This window comes from Dendrobates tinctorius, unplaced genomic scaffold (assembly GCF_039654945.1).
Source record: "Dendrobates tinctorius isolate UK_male_01 unplaced genomic scaffold, ASM3965494v1 ptg000004l, whole genome shotgun sequence".
Classification (NCBI taxonomy): Eukaryota; Metazoa; Chordata; class Amphibia; order Anura; family Dendrobatidae; genus Dendrobates; species Dendrobates tinctorius.
In genome coordinates, this window is record NW_027361672.1 from 20,891,710 (window position 1) to 20,907,317 (window position 15,608).

A 15,608-nucleotide genomic window follows, 5' to 3' on the forward strand; every position below is an offset into this window, starting at 1 on the left:
GGCGACAGGTATCCTGAGCGGCGCCCGGTGCGGAACCGGCATAGGGAACGTTAGGAGCATTAGGGACACTGACTCAGGGGAGTGCAGGAGGTCCCCACGTCCCCTTTCCCTATCGCAGGGCCCACTATTGTAACTGTGCTCCCTCCCCCTTGTCATGTTGTTTACTTTTACCGGCCTGCAGGCCATGTCACACAGGACAGCTTCACGTGCCGCGTCTTTTTGTCTGTTACCAGCCTGCTGGTCGCGTCACACAGGACGGGTCCAAGTGACATTATAACCAACCTACAACTTTTTTTCTCTCTGCTGAGCCATGGACGCAGTTCAGACCTTTGCCCAAATGCTGCATACCCTTACTGATGAGATTAGGGGGCTGTGCGGTGAGTTGGTGCAGCAACTGCAGTAGTTTGTGGTCTTTGGGGGCTTGGTTCAGAGACAGGCTCAGCCAGAACCCAAGATATCCCTCCCTGACAGATTTTCTGGAGGGTGAGATCAGTTCTTGGCATTCCAGCAAGCCTGTAAATTGTATTTCAGGCTGCGCCCTCGTTCATCAGGGAGTGAAGAGCAACGGGTGGGAATCATTATGTGACATATTAAAGGGGATCCCCAATCCTGGGCGTTCTCCCTACCGGACGATTCTCCATCATTAGAGTCCGTGGACGAGTTTTTTGCGGCTTTGTCGCTTGTGTATGGGGATCCTGATGGCATCGCCCTGGCGGAATCTCAGATCCGTAGGTGTAAACAGGGAGCCCGGGTTGCTGATGAGTACTGCTCAGAGTTTAGGAGATGGGCCACTAATAATCAGTGGAATGACCCTGCACTTAGGAGTCAATTTGTGCAGGGTTTGTCTCCAAAGTTGCAGGATGCTCTGGTGCAGTACGCCGCCCCCAGGTCGCTGGAGGCCGCCATGTCCCTTGCCATCTGGGTGGATAGATGCCTCAGGGAAAGACATATACAAAAAGTGCCCCCTGATGTCCTCGCTAGGGAGGAGGACCCACCAGTGTGGACGGAGGAACCCAGACAGCCTGGTGTTGTCGATTCAAAAAAGGGGTGTCTGTGGGGGGGCATGCTTTTCCTGTGGGAAGCCTGGCCATTTTATGAGAGCCTGCCCAGTTCATGCCAAGTCCCCAGACGAACTTATGCAAGTAGGAGGAGCTAGCTTGTGTACAGAGCTGCCTACAGTTTGGGGAGTGGTGTCGGCATGTTTTTACTGTGGGCAGACTGGTCATGTCCTGAAGGCTTGCCCATTGCGCGCCAAATTATCTGTGCCATCTGAGAAGCCGCATTCCCCTGGTCGCTTGGGGGGAGGCGACCAGGAAGTATACATTTCCTCCATTTTGCCTCCCAAGGTACTATGTCAGCAGAGGTGTTGGCTGGCGGCGTACCGGAGGTGATAGATTGGCGGGTGAGGGAAGTGGTCAGCTGGGGGCACTCGTGTTAGGGCTGCTGCCTAGGAACTACTTTCTCTGCCGCCTCTCTTCAATGGACCCCTTCCTCTCCGGTGAGAACAGCAGATGTGCTGCAGGAGAGTAGGGGCAAGTCTCAACACTCGTCATTTGCCAACCCTGGGAGGCGTAGACCTCGTGGTGGAAGGTGTTGGAGGGTGGTGTACCCCTTTGTGAGGTGCGGAGGTGTGAGTGTGGTGACACAGGGGGACGCCTCTGTTGTTAATCCCAGAAAGAGTTCTCCAAATGGTGACAAATGAACGAGTGGTAATAAACGTTCAGGTCCGGACCTGTGTGTGAAGGAGCGTGTATGGGTGGCCACCAAAAAACATCCAGTGGAAGTGTGTTGTGGAGTGTTACCAGCTCATACCAAACATACACATACACAACTCGATCCCCAGGTCAGCGCTTCGGAGATGTGTGTTGCCACCAGAACATACGATGTCAATACCTGCTGGCTCGTTGGTCATCAACCTGACATGCAGGTAGTTGCTGGGGTGAACTCTGGGTCTGGGAGTCCCTGCTGTAGGTGGATCCCTGATGGGGAGCGGTCTTGAGGGTCCAGAGGCCCCTCATTAAGAGGAGGGTACTGTCATGATCCATGCGGGATCAGGACAGATAAAAGCACAGGTAACCTTTTTTTTTTTTCTCAAGCTGTGCTGAGGCTGGTTTCACATTTGCGTTTTTTTTCGCAGTAATTTAGCGCTAAATAGCGCATGCGTTTTTTTTTCCTATACTTTGCATGGGATGCGCTTATGTGCGCATACACATGCGTTTGTACGCGTTTTACCGCGCATGCGTTTTTTTGCGGTATGCGCTCGGGCGCACAAAATGCAACTTGTTGCATTTTTTGTGCGTCCGATTTGCCTCAAAAAAACGCATGCGCGCGCAATGCGTTTTTTTACAGCAAGACACCCATTATAAGTCTATGGTGAGCATATGTGCGCATTGGCATGCTTATGTATGCGTTTTTTTGCACATGCGTTTTTTTTTTTACCATTAGTTTAGACAATGGAATTTAGGGGTTTGGGTAAAGTTAGGGTTAGTTAAGGGGGTTTAGGGTTAGGGTTAGGGTCAGGGTTAGGGTTAGGGTTAGGGTCAGGGTTAGGGTTAAGTATGGTTTGGTTAAGGGTTAGGGTCAGGGTTAGGGTTAGGGTTAGGGTCAGGGTTAGGGTTAAGTATGGTTTGGTTAAGGGTTAGGGTCAGGGTTAGGGTTAGGGTCAGGGTTAGGGTTAGGGTCAGGGTTAGGGTTAAGTATGGTTTGGTTAAGGGTTAGGGTCAGGGTTAGGGTTAGGGTTAGGGTCAGGGTTAGGGTTAAGTATGGTTTGGTTAAGGGTTAGGGTCAGGGTTAGGGTTAGGGTTAGGGTTAGGGTCAGGGTTAGGGTTAGGGTTAGGGTTAAGTATGGTTTGGTTAAGGGTTAGGGTCAGGGTTAGGGTTAGGGTTAGGGTTAGGGTCAGGGTTAGGGTTAGGGTCAGGGTTAGGGTTAGGGTTAGGGTCAGGGTTAGGGTTAGGGTTAGGGTTAGGGTCAGGGTTAGGGTTAAGGTTAGTTAGGGTTTGGGTTAGGGTTAAGTATGGTTTGGTTAAGGGTTAGGGTCAGGGTTAGGGTTAAGTATGGTTTGGTTAAGGGTCAGGGTTAGGGTTAGGGTTAGGGTTAGGGTCAGGGTTAGGGTTAGGGTTAAGGTTAGTTAGGGTTTGGGTTAGGGTTAAGTATGGTTTGGTTAAGGGTTAGGGTCAGGGTTAGGGTTAAGTATGGTTTGGTTAAGGGTTAGGGTTAGGGTCAGGGTTAGGGTTAGGGTTAGGGTTAGGGTCAGGGTTAGGGTTAGTAAAGTCATGGTTTGGGTTAGTGTGAGGGGCCACCTAATGTTGGAAAAAACCGCAAACGCGGTAAAAACGCACTAAAAACGCATACAAACGCATAAAAACGCTGCGTTTTTTTCATGCATGCTCATAAAAATGCTTGAAAAAAACGCAGCAGTTGTATGCTTTTGTATGCGTTTTTCAATGCGTTTTTTTGCGGGAAAAACGCGCTGCAAAAAAAAGCAAGTGTGAAACAGGCCTTAGAGATGTTTTTGCCCCCGGTGGCCATTTGGATTATTGCACTGTGGTGTCATTTGTTCTAAGTCTGCCCCGGTGGTGGTGAGCGTCATTGCACTCTGTTTCTTTAGTTAAGTTCACATTTATAATGCAGGTGTGATTGCTGCCTCTGCTATAAAAGAGTCACAGGTGTTGAAATCAGCGTTGGTGATAGTATTCATTTCCAACCATCCCTGGTGGAGGAAGGAGCTGGAGAGAGCTCCTTGCAGCACGGTCTGAGCCCTGGTGAGGGAGGAATCAGAGGGGATTTCCTTGCAGCTCTGACAGAGCTTGGTGGCAGCATTTCAGGAGGAGAGCTGCATTCTGGTGGTGGACTCTGTTGCCGGGAGCAAGTACACAGATTAAAGCTAAGTGGTGTTCCCCTGTTTGTGTTTTCCCTTTGTGTTTATGAGTACAGCGGTGGGGCCAGTGCGTGCGCCACCCAGCTCCCTAGCAAGGGATAGGTGTAGGATGTGCTAAGGCGACAGGTATCCTGAGCGGCGCCCGGTGCGGAACTGGCTTAGGGAACGTTAGGAGCGTTAGGGACACTGACTCAGGGGAGTGCAGGAGGTCTCCACGTCCCCTTTCCCTATCGCAGGGCCCACTGTTGTAACTGTGCTCCCTCCCCCTTGTCTTGTTGTTTACAGTTACCGGCCTGCGGGCCATGTCACACAGGACAGCTTCACGTGCCACATCTTGTTGTCTCAGTTACCGGCCTGCTGGTCACGTCACACAGGACGGGTCCACGTGACACACAGGCTCTGAACTGAGCTGGCACAGCCCGCACTGAGCCTGTACAGGCCCTGCACAGCCCATCTCCAAAAAGCTTGTCGGCAGAGGGAAGCTTGAAGTGCTCTAAAATTTCCTGGTAGACAGCTGTGCAGACTTTGGTCTTGATAAAACACAGTGAACCTACACTAGCAGATGACAAACCATCACTGATTGTGGAAGCTTCACATTAGACCCCAAGCAGCTTGGATTGTGTGCCTTTCTACTCTTCCTCCAGACTCTGAGACCTTGATTTTCAAATGAAATGCAAAATTTACTTTCACCTGAAAACACCACCTTGGACTATTGAGCAACAGTCCAGTTCTTTTTCTCCTTGACCCAGGCTTTATGCTTCTGGCATTGTCTATTGGTCATGAGTGGCTTGACACAAGGAATGTGACACTTATAGCCCATGTCCAGGATACGTCTGTGTGTGGTGGTTCTTGAAGCAATGACTCCAGCAGCAGTCCACTCCTTGTGAATCTCCCCCAAATTTTTGAATGGCCTTTTCTTAACAATCCTTTCAAGGCTGCGGTTATCCCAGTTGCTTATGCACCTTTTTCTACCACACTTTCCACTAATATGCTTGGATACAACACTCTGTGAACAGCCAATTTCTTTAGCAATTACCTTTTGTGGCTTACCCTCCTTGTGGAGTGTGTCAGTGACTGCCTTCTGGACATCTGTCAAGTCAGTAGTCTTCCCCATGATTGTGGAGCCTACTGAAACAGACTAAGGGACCTTTTTAAAGCCTTTGCAGGTGTTTTTTGCCGATTATAGGGAAAAGTCGGGGTCGTCCCGAAACACGAAACCCAATGTAAGTCAATGGGGAATAAAAGTCGGCAGTGAGAGGAGGACAGGAAACACACCTACAGTGACCATTTGAATGCCAAAAGCATCAATTCTTCTTACTTAAGCTTGTCAACCTTAATTAACTTCATAATACAAGTTACGCACTGAAAAATGGGGGTTATTTGGCTAAAGTTGTGGGGGGGTAGGGCTGGCTCCAGGTTTTCATGTGTCCTGGGCGAAAGAGCACCCCTTTAACACATACCACAACTCATCATGCTCCGATACGGCAGAGAAATAGCGGTATAGTACAATGAAAAATACTTCACTTTTTACATCTCATGACGAGGCCCATCTATTTCTCCATGCAGAATCATTGGTCCCATATAATGTTTGAAACAGTATATGATGAGCTCCACATAATACTACAGTATATGTTGGTCCCCATGGATGAAGCTCCACTGTCTTATGGGCACAAATAATGCTCCAAACATAATGGGCCCCATTTCTAATGCTCTAGTGTATAATGGGCCCTGTAAATGCTGCTCCAGAGTCTGATGTCCACCTTTGGAATGTTCCAGTGTATGGTGGGCCCCATCTATCATTCTCCAGAGTATAGTGCTCCCCAAAAATTGCTGTCCCAACATTGAAAACAATCAAATAAGTCTCCTCGCTAGGGAATCCCTGTACTAGTCTGGACTCCTCATCGTCCCCATCTTCCATCTCACTGCACAGTATTTCAACCTTGCAAGTGCTGTGATCCTGAGCAAGCAGGGGGGGCCCACTCATTGGCGACGGCACTGGCACAGGGCCCCTGATAGTACGGTGGTGTGTCTGATAGCGGGTGGGCCGAACCGGCACTTTCATCTGCAGCTTCCTCTTTGTCACCGTGTAAGATGGAACTGTATATGGGAAGGGTAACCTGAGTTTCATCAGGGTCAGATTCAGGCCGTGTAGCGTGCGAGGGGAATGTAGTGGTCTGGGTCAATGTACCAGCAGATTCATCGAGCAGTGGCTGGGCATCAGTGCACTTGTGTCGCCTCCAGGAGTACGGTCGCCACAGTGGCATTACCTTCCTCCTAGGGAGTGTGATGTCATGCTTGGGAGCAACGAAGGATCTCTCTAGCAGGTTAACTCATTGGACGGCATTATTCCCACGAGTAATGACCCTCCAAACAGCGTTCATGAAGGCAAAGTGTTTGTTTTACGTGGGCAGTATGGTTGCAAAGCTGAACCTTAAAGGAATGTCCAGAAGGGCACCACCAGGAGTGGAGCCTACGGTTAAATTCGACTCCACCTGGGAAACCTCAACCAGTATGGATTTGACGGCCCAGACTACACAGCGGAGGAGCAGGGAGAGGTAAAGATTGCAAATGCTGGGGCCCTGCAAAAGCAAGGGGGGCCCACTCGTGGGCGTTGGTACTGGCACTGGGCCCCTCATAGTACGGCGGTGTGTCTGACGGCAGGTGTGCACCACCACCGTCAGAGACACTTGATTGCACTATGAGGGACCCTGTGCCAGTGCCCGCGCCCAAGAGTCGGCCTACCCACCTGTCCAGGGCAACGGCACTCCCACGGTGTCATGCGCTAGGTGGTGACTAGTGTTGAGCATTCCGATACCGCAAGTATCGGGTATCGGCCGATACTTGCTGTATCGGAATTCCGATACCGACTTCCGATATTTTTTCAATATCGGAATTCGGCATCGGAATCGGAAGTTCAGTTGATTGACGGCCTGACGTCATCATGATGCGCGGTGTGTGCGCATCATGATGCGCCGTCATTTCGGGCCTTCCGGGGGTCTCTGCCGGCCTGCCGGGGGCTGTGTGGACTGCCCGGGGTCTGTACCGGCCTGCCGGGGGGCTGTGCCGGCCTGCCGGTGGTCTGTGCACCCTGTGGGGGTCTGTACCGGCCTGCCGGGGGGCTGTGCCGGCCTGCCGGGGGGCTGTGCTGATGTCCGGGGGTCTGTGCAAGCATCGTCCGATGGGACTACAAGTCCCATCGGGCGATGCCTGCTACCATGACAGTGATTGACACATTAGCCAATGATGGGACAGTAGTAGTCCCATCATCCGGCTAATGTGTTAAATGTTAAAAAAAAAAAAAAAAATACTACATACATACTACATGCATGCTACATACATACTACATGCTACATACATACTACATGCTACATACATACTACATACATGCTACATGCATGCTACATACATACTACATGCTACATACATACTACATACATGCTACATACATACTGCATGCTACATACATACTACATACATACATACATACTACATACATACTACATATATACTACATGCATGCTACATACATACTACATGCTACATACATACTACATATATACTACATACATACTACATACATGCTACATACATACTGCATGCTACATACATACTACATACATACTACATACATACTACATGCATGCTACATACATACTACATGCATGCTACATACATACTACATGCATGCTACATACATACTACATGCTACATACATACCACATACATACTACATACATACTACATACTACATATATACTACATGCATGCTACATACATACTACATGCTACATACATACCACATACATACTACATACATACTACATACATACTACATGCTACATACATACTACATATATACTACATGCATGCTACATACATACTACATGCTACATACATACCACATACATACTACATACATACTACATACATACTACATGCTACATACATACTACATATATACTACATGCATGCTACATACATACTACATATATACTACATGCATGCTACATACATACTACATGCTACATGCATGCTACATACATACTACATGCATGCTACATACATACTACATGCTACATACATACCACATACATACTACATACATACTACATACTACATATATACTACATGCATGCTACATACATACTACATGCTACATACATACCACATACATACTACATACATACTACATACATACTACATGCTACATACATACTACATATAAACTACATGCATGCTACATACATACTACATGCTACATACATACCACATACATACTACATACATACTACATACATACTACATGCTACATACATACTACATATATACTACATGCATGCTACATACATACTACATGCTACATACATACCACATACATACTACATACATACTACATACATACTACATGCTACATACATACTACATATATACTACATGCATGCTACATACATACTACATATATACTACATGCATGCTACATACATACTACATGCTACATGCATGCTACATACATACTACATACATACTACATGCTACATACATACCACATATATACTACATACATACAATACATTCATACAATACATACATAGACATACAGTACATATAACATAGAGTAACATACTTACCAATACTTGTCACATTGTTCCCCGAAGCCATTGTCTTTTCCGGGATAAATATTAACATAACAAACCACAAAAATACTCACCCACGATCCGAAGCAGTCCACGAGTGTGTCCCACGACGATCTTGGGTAGAGAACGGCAGCATCAGATGATGCTGCCGTTCTCTACGGGCTGCAGGAATCCAATGACGGAAGGTAGGTATCCTTCCGCACTGTATTCCTCCGCCACTTAAAAAAAAAAAAGTCCCTAGTCTCACTTTATGCCATTGCTGCGTGGGAAATTCCCACACAGCAATGGCATAAAGTGAGACTAGGGACTTTTTTTTTTTTAAGTGGCGGAGGAATACAGTGCGGAAGGATACCTACCTTCCGTCATTGGATTCCTGCAGCCCGTAGAGAACGGCAGCAACAGCTGATGCTGCAGTTCTCTACCCAAGATCGTCGTGGGACACACTCGTGGACTGCTTCGGATCGTGGGTGAGTATTTTTGTGGTTTGTTATGTTAATATTTATCCCGGAAAAGACAATGGCTTCGGGGAACAATGTGACAAGTATTGGTAAGTATGTTACTCTATGTTATATGTACTGTATGTCTATGTATGTATTGTATGAATGTATTGTATGTATGTAGTATATATGTGGTATGTATGTAGCATGTAGTATGTATGTAGTATGTATGTAGCATGTAGTATGTAGCATGCATGTAGTATATATGTAGTATGTATGTAGCATGTAGTATGTATGTAGTATGTATGTAGCATGCATGTAGCATGCAGTATGTATGTAGCATGCATGTAGTATATATGTAGTATGTATGTAGCATGTAGTATGTAGCATGCATGTAGTATATATGTAGTATGTAGCATGTAGTATGTATGTAGCATGCATGTAGTATATATGTGTTATGTATGTAGCATGTAGCATGCATGTAGCATGTAGTATGTATGTAGCATGCATGTAGTATATATGTAGTATATATGTGGTATGTATGTAGCATGCAGTATGTATGTAGCATGCATGTAGTATATATGTAGTATGTATGTTGCATGTAGTATTTATGTAGTATGAATGTAGTATGTATGTAGTATGTAGTATGAATGTAGCATGTATGTAGTATGCATGTTGTATGTATGTAGCATGTAATTTTTTTTTTTTTTTTTACATTTAACACATTAGCCGGATGATGGGACTACTACTGTCCCATCATTGGCTAATGTGTCAATCACTGTCATGGTAGCAGGCATCGCCCGATGGGACTTGTAGTCCCATCGGACGATGCCTGCACAGACCCCCGGAGCCTGCACAGACCACCGGCAGGCCGGCACAGCCCCCCGGCAGGCCGGCACAGCCCCCCGGAGCCTGCACAGCCCCCCGGCAGGCCGGCACAGCCCCCCGGAGCCTGCACAGACCACCGGCAGGCCGGCACAGACCACCGGAGCCTGCACAGACCCCCTGGCAGGCCGGCACAGCCCCCCGAAAGGCCCGTACAGACCCCAGAGAGGCTGTACAAGGGCAGGAAAGGGTTTTTCTTATTCCGATACCGGAAGTCCCATAGACTTGAATGGGACTTCCGGTATCGGAATCGGCGATACCGATACTTTTTTTAAAGATCGGCCGATACCATCCGATACGATACTTTGAAGTATCGGACGGTATCGCTCAACTCTAGTGGTGACCCCGGCCATGGGGGGGGAGGCAGCACAGTTAGGGAGTTTTAGAAAGTGGCATATGTTGATGTTGGACATTCAGCTGATGCAAAAGGCGAAATAGGTGAAGTACCAGCAAGAGGTGGACCAAAGCAAGCCATTTTTCTGTCACCCTATGTGTCATCAGAGGAAGGTGGGACAAAATCCTTGGAAACCCATGCATGGTTCATTTTAATGAAGGTTAGATCATCCACATTTTGGGTTGACAGACGGGTCCTTTTTTCTGTCAGGATTGATCCAGCTGCACTGAAGACTCTTTCCGATAGCACACTTGCAGCTGGGCAAGCGAGCTCCTGTAAGGCATATTGTGCCAATTCAGGACAGGTGTCCAGTTTAGCGGCCCAATAGTCAAAGGGGAATGACCTGTGTGGGAGAACATTGATATGGGAGGAAAAGTAGTTTGTAACCATAGTTGACAACTGCTGTCTCCTGTCACTTTCCATCGATGCAGTATTACCAGTTGTGTGAGCGGTACTTGAAAAATCAGTCCACAACATTGTCATGAAACCCCTGTCTCCAACGCCACTTCTGCTGTGTGCACCATGAACACCTCTGCCAAGCTGCCCCCGGCCCGTACGGCTCATGTGAGAACCATCACCGCTGCTGTGTGCTGGGAATGCCTCAAGCAACCGATTTACCAGAGTTGCTTGTTTATTAGCCAATATTAGGTCAAAGTTCTCCTGTGGCATGATGTTTTGTAATTTGCCTTTATAGCGTGGATCCAGGATGCTGGCCAACCAGTAGTCGTCATCGTTCATCATTTTGGCAATGCGGGGGTCCCTTTTTAGGATCTGCAAGGCATAATCTGACATGTGGGCCAATGTTCCCGGTGTCAATGATGCACTGCGAGTGCTGGGTGGAGGAGCACTTTCTGGCCAATCCACATCCCTCCAGTCACGCACAAACCCTGTACCAGACCTTGCCACGCCAACATTTTCACTTTCCCCACGAGATGCATCCTCCTCCCCTAAGTAATCATCCCCATCATCATCCTCCTCCTCCTCTTCTTCCTCCACTTCGTCCAGGAGAGGTCCCTGAGCAGACAATGGCTGAATGTCATCAAGGATTCCCTCCTCCTCTTCCTCCTCATCAACATTGGCTGCAGACGCCTGCTCCTTAAGGTGCGTCAAAGTTTGCATGAGCAGACGCATAAGTGGGATGCTCATGCTTAGGATGGCATCGTCTGCGCTTACCAGCCGTGTGCATTCCTCAAAACACTGAAGGACTTTACAAAGGTCTTTCAGCTTCGACCACTGCACACCTGTCAACTCCATGTCTGCTCTCAAAGTGCCTGGCCATGTATCCTCCCACAAATGCATTATGGCCTGCCTCTGCTCGCACAGCCGCTCCACCATGTGCAGGGTGGGGTTCCACCTTGTTGCAATGTCGATAATGAGGCGGTGGTTGGGAAGGTGGAGCAATCGCTGCAGCTTCTGCATACGAACGGAGTGTACAGGCGACTGGCGGATGTGCGCGCACAGTCTTCGCACCTTCTGGAGCAGGGCTGTTAACTCCGGATAATTTTTGAGGAAGCACTGCACCACCAGGTTCAAGGTGTGAGCCAAGCAAGGTATGTGGCTGAGTTTTGAAAGGGCTATGGCTGCCACAAAATTACGGCCGTTATCACTAACTACCTTGCCTGCCTCAAGATGTACACTGCCCAGCCATGACTCAGTTTGTCGCTTCAAGTACTCGGCCAGCACCTCGCCGGTGTGTCTGTCGCCCAAACACATCATCTGCAACACAGCCTGCTGATGCTTTCCACTAGCTGCTCGATAGGGGGACACATCGTGTGCAACAGTGGCAGCTGCAGATGGAGTGCTCGTACATCTGCGCTCTGTGGACGAGCTTTCGCTTCTGGAGGAGGAGGAGGAGGGTCGAACGCCTAGAGCCAACTGTTTCCTATACCGTGGGCTAGGCAGCACTGTCCCACCACCGCTGTCCCCTGTGGACCCTGCATCCACCACATTAACCCAGTGCGCAGTGATGGACACGTAACGACCCTGGCCATGCCGACTGGACCATGCATCAGTTGTGAGGTGCACCTTTCCACTCACTGACTGCTTGAGTGCATGGACAATGCGGTCTTTTACATGATGGTGGAGGGCTGGGATGGCTTTGAGAGAGAAGAAGTGGCGACTGGGTAGGTCATAGCGTGGTACTGCATAGGCCATGAGTTCGCGGAAAGCTGCGCTTTCCACCAACCGATAGGGCATCATCTCAAACGAGATTAGTTTGGCAATGTTGGCGTTCAAACCCAGTGTACGCGGATGAGAGACTGAGTACTTTCTTGACCTACTCATAGTGTCTGGGAGGGTGAGCTGGACTTGAGAGCTGCATATGGTGGAAGTAGCGGTGGACAGGGCGGACTGAGAGAGGGTTGATGATGGTGATGGAGTTGGTGTTCTTTCTGATGGCCTAGATTCAGTATTTCGTTGATATAACAGTGGGATTCCCTGACTGCTGTGGCCTTGCAACGACACCTCAACATTTGCTGCTGTGCTAACTGGTGGGCTTACAGTGGGGGAAACAATGTAGCGTTGTTGACTAACGTCTTTGTGATCAGTTGCACATGTGGTACTTGAGGTTTGGTGTTGTGTCCATGCTTGCAAGTGCATGCTGGTTAAATGTCTAAGCATGCAACTGGTATTCAAATTTTTCAGATTTTTCCCTCGGCTAAAGGTCTTTGCGCACTTCTTACAGATAACCTTGGCCTGATCATGAGGATTTTGTTCAAAAAAGTGCCACACTGCACTCTTCCTACTTTGGCAGACATTTTGCGGCCTAGCACGCTGTGATCTTTTGACCGTCTGTACAAGCTATCCAGCAACTCTTTTGATTTTTGGAACCTGTCTTTGGAGTGCTCCGGGCCTGCCAGATAACAGCTGTTGCGATGTCGATGTCTGCTGTGGATGCTCCTCCTCATCTGAGCTATTGGAAGCAGCACCCTCTTCCCCTAATGGATGCCAATCTGGGTCAACAACTGGGTCATCCATCACCTCCTCTTCAATGTCATGTGCACCTTCCTCTGTGTCACCGTGTATGGTGGTATAGTGTGCGGGAAGGGGCACCTGAGTCTCATCAGGGTCAGAATCTGGCTCTGTACACTGCGAGGACAATGTAGTGCTCTGAGTGAATGTACCAGCAGAATCATCTATCAGCGGCAGTGCATCAGTGCACTCCATGTCAGATTCATCTTGGCCTGAGTAATTCACCATTTCACTTGATAATCCAGGCATGGTATGTGAAAACAGCTCCATGGAGTAATCAGTAGTATGGCCTGCGTCATCCTTCAATTTTGGTTGGGGTGAAGGACACAAGGAAAGGTGTGGTTCATGAACATGAGCCTCCAATGACGACTCAGTGCTTTTATTTTTTACAACTTCAGAAGAGTAGGCGATAGAGCTGGAGGCTGAGTCAGCAATGTAAGACAAAACTTTTTCCTGAAGCTCTGGCTTTAAAAGCGGTTTGCCAACTCCTAGAAAACTAAGCCTTCGAGGCCTTGTGGAGCCAGACGATGACGCAGGCTCAACACCTCCTGCATTCGGTCCTATTTTGCTTTTGCCACTACCATCAGATCCACCACTAATACCATCATTACCAGCTGCCAACCCCCACCCAATTCCATGGTGTCTTCCACCAGCCTTCCTCATTTTTGGTAGAAATGTAGACAAAATCCAACAAACTATATAGTAATGTAAAACAAGGTACAAGGTGTGTATAGGACAGGGGAGATTTTGAATTTCTGCACACACTAGTGGACACTGGACACTTTTGGATTGTGTGAGGCCCACTGAATATCAGAGCGCTATGTCACAGGCTCGATGGCACAGGTGTGAAAAAAGTGACTACAGGATAAGGGAGATTTTGAATTTCTGCACACACTAGTGGACACTGGACACTTTTGGATTGTGTGAGGCCCACTGAATATCAGAGTGCTATGTCACAGGCTCGATGGCACAGGTGTGAAAAAAGTGACTACAGGATAAGGGAGATTTTGAATTTCTGCACACACTAGTGGACACTGGACACTTTTGGATTGTGTGAGGCCCACTGAATATCAGAGCGCTATGTCACAGGCTCGATGGCACAGGTGTGAAAAAAGTGACTACCGGATAAGGGAGATTTTGAATTTCTGCACACACTAGTGGACACTGGAAACTTTTGGATTGTGTGAGGCCCACTGAATATCAGAGCGCTATGTCACAGGCTCGATGGCACAGGTGTGAAAAAAGTGACTACAGGATAAGGGAGGTTTTGAATTTCTGCAGTCACTAGTGGACACTGGACACTTTTGGATTTTGTGAGGCCCACTGAATATCAGAGCGCTATGTCACAGGCTCGATGGCACAGGTGTGAAAAAAGTGACTACAGGTTAAGGGAGATTTTGAATTTCTGCAGACACTAGTGGACACTGGACACTTTTGGATTGTGTGAGGCCCACTGAATATCAGAGCGCTATGTCACAGGCTCGATGGCACAGGTGTGAAAAAAGTGACTACAGGATAAGGGAGATTTTGAATTTCTGCACACACTAGTGGACACTGGACACTTTTGGATTGTGTGAGGCCCACTGAATATCAGAGCGCTATGTCACAGGCTCGATGGCACAGGTGTGAAAAAAGTGACTACAGGATAAGGGAGATTTTGAATTTCTGCAGACACTAGTGGACACTGGACACTTTTGGATTGTGTGAGGCCCACTGAATATCAGAGCGCTATGTCACAGGCTCGATGGCACAGGTGTGAAAAAAGTGACTACAGGATAAGGGAGATTTTGAATTTCTGCACACACTAGTGGACACTGGACACTTTTGGATTGTGTGAGGCCCACTGAATATCAGAGCGCTATGTCACAGGCTCGATGGCACAGGTGTGAAAAAAGTGACTACAGGATAAGGGAGATTTTGAATTTCTGCACACACTAGTGGACACTGGACACTTTTGGATTGTGTGAGGCCCACTGAATATCAGAGCGCTATGTCACAGGCTCGATGGCACAGGTGTGAAAAAAGTGACTACAGGATAAGGGAGATTTTGAATTTCTGCACACACTAGTGGTCACTGGACACTTTTGGATTGTGTGAGGCCTGAATATCAGAGCGCTATGTCACAGGCTCGATGGCACAGGTGTGAAAAAAGTGACTACAGGATAAGGGAGGTTTTGAATTTCTGCAGTCACTAGTGGACACTGGACACTTTTGGATTGTGTGAGGCCCACTGAATATCAGAGCGCTATGTCACAGGCTCGATGGCACAGGTGTGAAAAAAGTGACTACAGGTTAAGGGAGATTTTGAATTTCTGCAGACACTAGTGGACACTGGACACTTTTGGATTGTGTGAGGCCCACTGAATATCAGAGCGCTATGTCACAGGCTCGATGGCACAGGTGTGAAAAA